This window comes from Pelodiscus sinensis, chromosome 9 (assembly GCF_049634645.1).
Source record: "Pelodiscus sinensis isolate JC-2024 chromosome 9, ASM4963464v1, whole genome shotgun sequence".
NCBI lineage: Eukaryota > Metazoa > Chordata > Testudines > Trionychidae > Pelodiscus > Pelodiscus sinensis.
In genome coordinates, this window is record NC_134719.1 from 849,627 (window position 1) to 860,285 (window position 10,659).

The following is a 10,659-nucleotide window of genomic DNA, read 5'->3' on the forward strand; positions in this document are numbered from 1 at the left end:
CAGGCCAGAACCCAGCACGTGGCAGGACTTTGGGGAGGACAGCAGCCTCATCTGTGGGGTGTGTGGTCCGCAGCCTGCCTGCTGCTCCAGGCCTGGCCTAGACACTCACTGGGGATTTAAATGAAAGCTGAAATTACCATCCATCCGTAAACACTCATGGGAGGGGGCTGCAGCAGTGTGTTTTCCGGGACCTCCCATGAGCTTTGATCTCCTGCATGCCTTATGCCCACACACCAGCTGCATACACGTCACCTGTCCTTAGACACACACCCAGCCATGCACACAGAGACCTGCATAGCCACACACAGACAGGCTCGTGTGCACGCACACACACACACACACACGCACACACACACACAAACCCTTACTGACCTGTACAGAGATGGAGAAGACCCGCTCCCTGACGCAATAGTGCCCTGCACCCAGCCCTGCACACACAGTCAGCGCAGGGGATGCACCTGCAAACAAGTTCTCCCTCGTATGCAACGGACACGCTCATTTTCATACCATCATTGCGTTACTACTAGTTGCGACCAATGTCCCCTCTCATCTTTTCCATCCCTGTGCAGAATAAATGTTGAAGTGCACCAATGCACGTGTGAATGTGCACCACCAAGAGAAACAAAACCCAAGAGTGGGCACTCTGCTAATCAGCGGGGCAGCCTTGGAGTCTCTTGGCCGCACAAGCGCACAGCTTACAGGGAATCAGAGTCATAGAATACTAGGACTGGAGGGGACCTCGAGAGATCATTGAGTCCAGTCCCCTGCCCTCATGGCAGGACCAAATACTGTCTAGACCATCCCTGATAGACATTTCTCTAACCTACTCTTAAATATCTCCAGAGATGGGGATTCCACAACCTCCCTGGGCAATTTATTCCAGTGTTGAACCACCCTGACAGTTAGGAACTTTTTCCTAATGTCCAACCTAAACCTCCCTTGCTGCAGTTTAAGCCCATTACTTCTTGTTCTATCCCCAGAGGCCAAGATGAACAAGTTTTCTCCCTCCTCCTTAAGACACCCTTTTAGATACCTGAAAACTGCTCTCATGTCCCCCCTCAGTCTGCTCTTTTCTAAACTAAACAAACCCAATTCTTTCAGCCTTCCCTCATAGGTCATGTTCTCTGGACCTTTCATCATTCTTGTTGCTCTTCTCTGGACCCTCTCCAATTTCTCCACATCTTTTTTGAAATGCGGTGCCCAGAACTGGACACAATACTCCAATTGAGGCCTAACCAGCGCAGAATAGAGCGGAAGAATGACTTCTCATGTCTTGCTCACAACACACCTGTTAATATACCCCAGAATCATGTTTGCTTTCTTTGCAACAGCATCACACTGCTGACTCATATTTAACTTGTGGTCCTTTATAATCCCTAGATCCCTTTCTGCCGTACTCCTTCCCAGACTGTCTCTTCCCATTCTGTATGTGTGAAACTGATTGTTCCTTCCTAAGTGGAGCACTTTGCATTTGTCTTTATTAAACTTCATCCTATTTATCTCAGACCATTTCTCCAATTTGTCCAGGTCATTTTGAATTATGACCCTATCCTCCAGATTAGTCGCAACCCCTCCCAGCTTGGTATCATCTGCAAACTTAATAAGTGTACTTTCTGTGCCAATATCTAAATCGTTGATGAAGATATTGAACAAAGCCGGTCCCAAAACAGACCCCTGTGGAACCCCACTTGTTCTGCCTTTCCAGCAGGATTGTGAACCATTAATAACTGCTCTCTGACTACGGTTATCCAACCAGTTATGCACCCACTTTATAGTCACCCCATCTAAGTTCTATTTACCTAGTTTATTGATAAGAATATCATGCAAGACTGTATCAAACGCCTTACTAAAGTCTAAGTATACCACATCCACTGCTTCTCCCTTATCCACTCATTATCCTGTTAAAGAAAGCTATCAGATTGGTTTGACATGATTTGTTCTTTACAAATCCAGGCTGGCTGTTCCCTATCACCTTGCCACTTTCCAAGTGTTTACAGATGATTTGCTTAATTACTTGCTCCATTATCTTCCCTGGCACAGAAGTTAAACTAACTGGTCTGTAGTTTCCTGGGTTGTTCTTATTTCCCTTTTTATAGATGGGCACTAGATTTGCCCTTTTCCAGTCTTCTGGAATCTCTCCTGTCTCCCATGATTTTCCAAAGATGATAGCTAGAGGCTCAGATACCTCCTCTATCAGCTCCTTGAGTATTCTAGGATGCATTTCATCAGGCCCTGGTGACTTGCAGGCATCTAACTTTTCTAGGTGATTTTTAACTTGCTCTTTTTTTATTTTACCTTCTAAAATTACCCCCTTCCCACTAGCATTCACTATGTTAGGCATTTCTACAGACTTCTCGGTAAAGACCAAAACAAAGAAGTCATTGAGCATCTCTGCCATTTCCAAGTTTCCTGTTACTGTTTCTCCCTCCTCACTGACCAGTGGGCCTACCCTCTCCTTGGTCTTCCTCTTGCTCCTAATGTATTTATAAAACGTCTTCTTGTTTCCCTTTATTCCCGTAGCTAGTTTGAGCTCATTCTGTGCCTTTGCCTTTCTAATCTTGCCCCTGCATTCCTGTGCTGTTTGCCTATATTCATCCTTTGTAATTTGTCCTACTTTCCATTTTTTATGACTCCTTTTTTATTTTTAGACCATTCAAGATCTCATAGTTAAGCCAAGGCGGTCTTTTGCCATATTTTCTATCTTTCAAACACATCGGAATAGCTTGCTTTGGGGCCCTTAACAATGTCCTTTTGAAAAACTGCCAACTTTCCTCAGTTGTTTTTCCCCTCAGTCTCAATTCCCATGGGACCTTACCTATCAGCTCTCTGAACTTACCAAAATCCTCCTTCCTGAAATCCATTCCCTCTATTTTGCTGTTCTCCCTTCTACCTTTCCTTAGAATTGTGAACTCTGTGATTTCATGATCACTTTCACCCAACCTGCCTTCCACTTTCAAATTCTCAACCAGCTGAGAGCTCAATGGGACTTGGACACCTACATCTTTTACACATCTCGCCAGTTGTATCTTTGCAGGGACTCTCTCTACGTTGATTTGCTCTGCTCAGCACCTATGCGCTTGTGAAATGGTTCTCAGCAAGGAGATTCAGGAAGGGAGCAGATTTACTGGTGTCTGCAACTGCTTCTCAAAATAGCCCCCTCACTGAACCAGAGAGAGTGTGCGTGCTCTGGAACTTGTCAAACGAGGACTCCTAGCACCCTCTGGTGACTCTGGTGTAATATTGCACTGGGTAGCCTGGGACCTCTGAAATGCTGCACGTTTGGGGGTTGGTTTGTTACAAATAAAATTATCTCTGGGCACAGAATCCTGGTATTTCTGCCGTCCCCAGTTTTGGGCGTATTCAGCGCATTTAATTCAAAACTGCGCAGTGCAGCATGGAGGCCACGATTCCAAAGGGAAGAGAAGGCATTCTTCCCCTCTACTTTGCACTGAGTCGGCCTCAGCTGTGTCCAGTGCTGGGCACCACATTTTAGGAAAGAGGTGGGGAAATTGGAGAAGGTCCAGAGAAGAGCAACAAAACTGATTAAAGGTCTAGAAGATATGACCTCTGACCTTTGTCAAAGCCTACCAAATTGAAAGCCTGTTTGTTTAGTTTGGAAAAGAGAAGACTGAGAGGGGAGGTGATAGCACTCTTTTAGGTTCTTGAAAGTTGCGAACAAGGAGGAGGGAGAAACATTATTCTCCGTAACCTCTGAGGACAGGACCAGAAGCAATGGGTTCAAATAGCAGCAAGGGAGGTCTAGGTAGGACATTAAGAAAAGCTTCCTGCCTGCTCAGAGAGGTTAATCTCTGGAATTAATTGCCCAGAGAGGTTGTGGAATCTCCATCACTGGAGATTTTAAAGAGCAGGTTGGACAAACACCTGCCAGGGATGATCTAGATGGTGCTTGGTCCTGCCATGGGGGCAGGGGGCTGGAGTCGAGGACCTCTGGAGGACCCTTCCAGTTCTAATGCTCTAGGATTCTTTCTTTAAACAAAGCTGTGCAGAAGCTCAGCTTTGGGAAGTTATTTCTGAATACCGTAAATTAGCGTATATAACCCGCGCACATGTATTACCCACTCCCATGTGTAACCCACGATTTTTCCTGATTGTGTAAAAAAAGTCTTAGATAACCCATGCATGTGTATAGCCTGTGGGAGATGAACCACAGGTACTGTTAATGAACAGCACCTGTAATGAAGTGTTAATGAACTGCAGCTGATGACACTCAGTATGTATGCTACAACCCATATTGCTGGTATATAACCCCTTTGAATCCCACCACTTTACCATTTATTTATTCCTTTAGTAGTTTTAACCTGTAATGAATTTTTTAAAAAGTATTTAAAATATGTTGCTTTTATCAATAAGAGTCAGTCTTGTCTCCCTGTAATTTCAGTAAAAAAAAAAAACCTTGTATAACACACGGACGAGTATGCGGGGGGCGGGGATTGTAAAACCTTGCATAACCCGCAGGTTATATACGCTAAAAGACGGTAGTTAAATCAGACAAGCACAGTCTAAAATAACTTTCAACTACTCTAAGGGCACGTCTACACAGCAACAGTATTTCAAAATAACTGAGTCCGCATCTACGCAGCAGGAAGTTATTACGAAATAATGTTGAAATACGGTCAAGCTGGAGGACTTCTTACTCTGACGCCTGTAACCCTCATTGAACGAGAAGTAAGGGAAGTCGGAGGAAGAGTGCTCTATTTCCAAATAAGTGCGCAAGAACAGTTGCGCAAAAGGGCTTATTCCTGAGTGGGAGCATCATAGTTCTTACTCAAGAAGCCCTGATTTCATACATTAGAACATCAGTGTTCTTGCACAAGAACCCGCCAGTGTAGACAGGCAGCATGTTTTTGCGCAAAAGTGGATGCTTTGGCGCAAGATCACGCCAATGTAGACACAGACGAGCAGTGCTTCTCAACCAGTGGAACAAGTCCCCATAGGGGTACTCGAGAGACGTCTGGGGGCTACACCAACCCAACTGACATTTGGAGAAAACTGAATTTTTGTTTTAAGTTTTACAGCGCTTTATTATTTTTGTACTTTTTACACCCAGAAATGTCACCCCCCACCCAGCTACAATTAGGTTGTTTAAACAAATGTGTTGCAACAGTAGAAAAAAAATTGGGTGTCTGAAAACTGTAGGTACTGGGGGTAGGTATAGGTATATATATATTTTAAATAAACCTTTATAAAAAAAGGTTGAGAAACACTGGACTAGGGCTTAAGTTAAACAATCCCAGTCTTCTCCATCCCTCTATGTCTCTGTTTTGGAATAATGCCACCTTCTTTACTCTCTGTGGGGGAGATGCAGGCCCACTCACCTGTATGACACGAATGCTTCCCAACACTTACCCAGCTCAAAGTCTGCCCCCCAAGCACGCCCTACCAGTTTTGAACCCAGATTAGCAACCTGCGTGTCGCCGTAAGCACAGAGCAGCTACTGCAGATGGTTGCCCCGAGGACATGCAGGTCACACACTGAGCCCGGAGAAGGCCTCTTGTGTTTTATTTGCCCCGGTAACCCTTTTCCCTTTCAACCTGCAAGCATGGCCTCTGTAGTGCTCTGTTGCCAAGGAACTACCCAGATGCAAAAGGAAGTCCAGTGACCTCCCAAGAGTCACCTTCGGAATATTATCACACTTTTGACATCTGACTTGCCGAAAGACACGTTACAACATCAGTGTCAAGCCAGAGAGGAGGAGGAATAGGTCTAGTGCTGCACCTGTCGCTCATTTCTTGGGATTACAGGTCTCTTTTTCATACCTTGTCATGAGGTATGGGACATCCCGAACAGTTCAATTCTGCATGCTTCTCGTTCCACTTTCACTGTCGTATCAAAGCGCCTTCCCCCTGTGTATTGGGCAACATGAAGATCTGCCACGTTTGCTTTGTTGTGTCTCGACTTCTCTCCCAGGGAAGAATTGTGTGTGCACAGCTTTGTTCTGGGGTGGGGGTCATAGAGTCATAGAGGAGGGTTGGAAGAAACTTTGGGAGGTCAACTAGACCAACCCCATGCTCAACCTTATGTAGGTATTTTGTGCATCCATGATTTCTTTTTTCCTATTTATATAGCCCCACTGGCATGGATGGACCTTGCCAGACACATATGAAGACAGGGCCCTAGTCCACAGAGTTTACTGTCCAAATAAATAGTCAAAAGACGCTTTGGGGGAGAGGAAGGGAATGCAACAGAAGAATTTTTATAATTCCTTTCCTAGTTCTGTGTATAGTTTAACTTTTGCCTATTTGCCTTATTTTAAGTTCTGATGCTTAAACAATCGTTCCACCATTTCAAAACAATCATTTTTTAATGCTTACTAAAGTCTCTAGAGCAGGAGTGGGCAAAGGGGCCTCTGCAGGCCAGATCTGGCATAACAAGCCGATGGAACCAGCCTGCAGCCACCCCACCACTCCAGGCCAATCGAGACCTAGGGACGGGGCAGCACACGAAGTCTCCTCCCCTTGCCAGGGACGCACAGCATCAGGGGGAAACACCAGCTGTTTTAAAACAGCCGGCGGTTCTCTCTAGCAGCTGCATGCCCCTGGCAGGGCAGGGGAAGGGGGCGAGACTTTGTGAGCTCCCCGTCCACGGTCTCCTCCCACTTCAGTGCCTAGAGAGAACCACCAGCTGGCAATTCTAAGTGCAAGAGGAGGGAGAGACTTTACGTGTTCCCCCAGATCAGGGTCTGTGGGCAGGGGAGCACGAGAAGACTCCTGGTCTCACCCCTTCTGCCCGGGGCTCCGCCCTTTTGGAGGCAGCCCGGGGCCACTTCCGAAATGTGTGACATGGCCCCCTTTTAAAAATGATTGCTCACCCCGGCAATAGAGCGCATGCTTTGCTGGCCCCATGGAAACTGACCGAGTTAGGCTCTGCTCAAGCAACGTGTGAATGCACATGCTTACCTTGACTTCCGTGGAATTAGGCTCTTGCCTACAGCTAAGCAGCTGTTTTATGTGTTTTGCTGGATCAGGATCTTATATCAAAACAATAACCGTGGGAACAGTGAACTCAGAAAATGTTGGTGAGTGCATCAACGCCAGGGCCTGTTAGCCAGTGGATGATCATTATCGTACATGTAGACTATTAAGCTAGAGCCCATAGAAGTTCGCACTGACTTCAGTTAAGCTTTAACATTTATACATCACACTATCTCAAGCAGATGAGGAAATATGAATGGACCCACCCATCCGCCTCTCCCCCTCAAGCCTGGGTGAACCTGGTGCTCATAAAACATGAAAGACTGAGAGCAAAGGCCAGAAGCAGGCCTTGGGGGAACATTTTACGTAGCTAATTCCCAGGGCTCGACAAACCGTGGCAAAAACCACTCACCAGCCCCACACTGCGCATGCGCAAACTGCCGGTAAACGGGGCGACCAGCTGAAATCTACTCGCCACAGGCAAGTAGATAAGCGGATTTGTCGAGCCCTGCTAATTCCTATAAAACAGTCCCTGCCACTACACTTCTGTTCTGCATGCCCCCTACCCTTCCAGCTCCACAGCTGAGTGGAGGCAGGACTGGCCATTTACATATTCCTTGGTCTGCAGTCAAAGGAGCAATAACCATTGAGTGCTCTAAGAGGGCAGTGTCGTCTCCAAAGCAAACCTCTTTAGGACTAGAATTTGCAATACTCCGGTCAAGGGCTGAGAGTGTGGATAGAGGGGCACTATGCGTTACGCCCTGCAATGGAACCAGAAATATATTTACCACGCTAAACTTTCTCCGAGCTCCTTCGCTTGCTGCCACAGACCTGATTTGACGGGTCGGATGCAATTCTAGTGAAAATCAGAATTTTGGGTTTTAGTGTGCAGTTAAATGTGGAACTCACAGCAGCAGGGTGCTAACATCACTCCTTACCCAGTAAAACAGCCAGGCCAGCTTCTCCAGAGATTTCAGTGGCATCACACCACCACCCTGCTAGGCAGGGGAGACCCTGCTTTGTGAATCCCGATGGGGCTTATGCCAGGTGCTGAGCTGCTTGGTGGCATCAAGACCACAGCGGCTGCACGCATGCCCCCACCAGCAGAAATGTAGATACCATGGGGAATTTACCAGCAGAAACTTAGGCATATACAGAATTTAGGTGCCTATAGGTTTAGGCAGTAGCTGAGCACGGTTCTGTGAATGCCACTGACATCTAATAGTTGTATTTAGGATACTTGGACATCTAAGCCCCCTCGTGACCATGGCCCCAACCATGAAGGCTCCACCCCACTGCAGTCCTGCAATACCCCACACCAGTTTAGTGCTAGGATCTTCCACCTCTGTCCACATGCCTGCAACTAGACCAGTTGGCCTTCCCGCTAGCACGGATGGTCAGCTGTGCCTCACTGCGTGGTGGTTTGGAAAGGTGGACAGATACCCACGCAGGAATAAGATGAATTATGCTAAAAAACTATAGGGCTCTCATGAGGCCTGGAAAAATGAGCACACTGGTGAAGCTTTGTGCTTATAGATAATTTTGAAATTAATTTGGCTTGATATGCATTTGCCTGCTGTTCAATGGGGCATGAGGGTATGTGCATTAGTCCTTAATTTTAAATAGGATTCATTAATCAGGGAAATTCATATAAATAGAGTCCACAGCAGTTTTCTCTACTGACAATAGAGCAGAGGAATGGTGGGTTTAGAGCTGCCACCTTCTGGCCATACTGTGCAATAGCTACCAGTAAATGGATGCGCCAGCGTGGACAAATCTGAGCACTTCATTTCCTGCTCTGATGCAATTGTATTAATTCATGAAGTGTGTTCAATTAAACGCTGTCTAAGAAAGCTGCACCTACAGAAGCCAGTGCGGTGACAAGTGCTAGTTAGTTTAATAACCTCTATTATCTCTGCTCCTTAAGAGGGAGCGTTTACAATCCTGCACCTGTTGGTTTGATGTTCAGAATCAAAAATACAGCAGGGCTCTGTGGATTCTGCTAGTGAACGAGAATCTAGGGAAAGAAGCTTGCTACCAAAAGAACGCTGCACTGGCAATGCAACACAATAACTTTACCATCCAGATTAGCCTCCAAATTAAAAATATACCACAAGCAAATGTGCCTGTGTATACACTGCACTGGGGGCACTGTTCAGGAGCCAGGCAGGAAGGTTAAGTAATGTCGGAGTTTCACAAGCAGAAGGAGAGGAAAAATCTGAGGTGAAAACTTGTGATGGGGGAGAAGATAAGCACCAGCATCCTAATGCAAATCACAGAAAATGTCCTAGGATGCTGGGGGAAAACTAACTTTAAAAATGTAACAAATTGATTAAGAACCCCCCAATTAAGTCAGCACTCCAGTGTCCCCTTTCCAGTTAATTCACACACACACTGCTTATATGCAAAGTGTAAGGACAAGATTGTGTTGCCACATTGTTTGTTATCCTTTTCCTTCATAGTTCAGATAAAAGCCACCTCACTGTTACTCCTACGGGCTCTAATGTTAGGGATCGGTAGCAACTTATTCTACATTGACACTTTTTTAACAGTGCAGCTGTTTTCTCCAGAGATTTGAGAGCTTTCCATTGTTACTGGGCCCTGCATTCTTCCCTCCCCTTGTACTTGTAGGTTGTTTGCAATGCTTGGGCAGGGAGGGAGCGGGTGGAGGGGATATGACAGGCTCTGCTTTTATCGCCACCAAAGGCTCAACAACTGGGAACGTGGTGCTACAGTTTGCTTCTCCGTGAGAAAGAAGCAGTGAGTCTTCAGGGTCTGCGTTACACTGGATTCATTGGACAGCTGAATCACACGATTACAGCCAGAAACAGGGAGTCGTTTTTGGAAAGGTCATTGTAACTTGCGTATTTTATTTCCCTCTCTCACCTTTAATTCCTCATCCCAAGGGGGGCTTGCCACAATATGTGAGAGAAAAGGTAGAATCAAATTAAGTACAAATCTTATATCAGTGGTCCCCAATGCGGTGCCCACGGGCGCCGTGGCACCCGCCGGGCCATTTCTGTGCACCTGCTGAGTGACTGGGGCCAGCCCCACTGCCAGGCATGTGGTGCATGGGCGGTGCCGGCCCCATGGCGCGTGGCACATAGGCAGCCCCGCTCCCGGGCACGTGGTACATGGGTTGTGCCAGCCCCGGGAGTGTGGCGTATGAGCGTCCCCGCCCCTGGGCACACAGTGCAGGAGCGGCGCCAGCCCCAGGCGCGCAGCGGCCTGGCGCATGCATGGCCCCGCCCCCAGGTGCCCAGCAGCCCCAAAAGGTTGGGGACCACTGTCTTATATGAACTAAACTATTCCATAGAATCTCTGTGGATAGTAATTCCATGGTCTAATAATATGAATATAGCAATAGGGATATATTACCAACCACCTGACCAGGATAACAATAGTGACTGTGAAATGCTAAGGGTGATTAGACAGAGCCTATAAAAATAAACTCAATAAGAAGGGGGAATTTCAACTATCCCCATACTTACAGGGTACACATCACCTCAGGACAGGATGCAGACACAAAGTTTCTTGATACCTTAAATGACGGCTTCTTGGAGCAGCTGGTTCTGGAACCCACAAGAGGAGATGTAATTCTTGAGTTAGTCCTAAGTGGAGCACAGGATCTGGTCCAAGAGGTGACTATAACTGAACCACTTGGAAATAGTGACCATAATATACAAAAAATGTAACATCCCTGTGGCAGGAAAAATACCACAACACC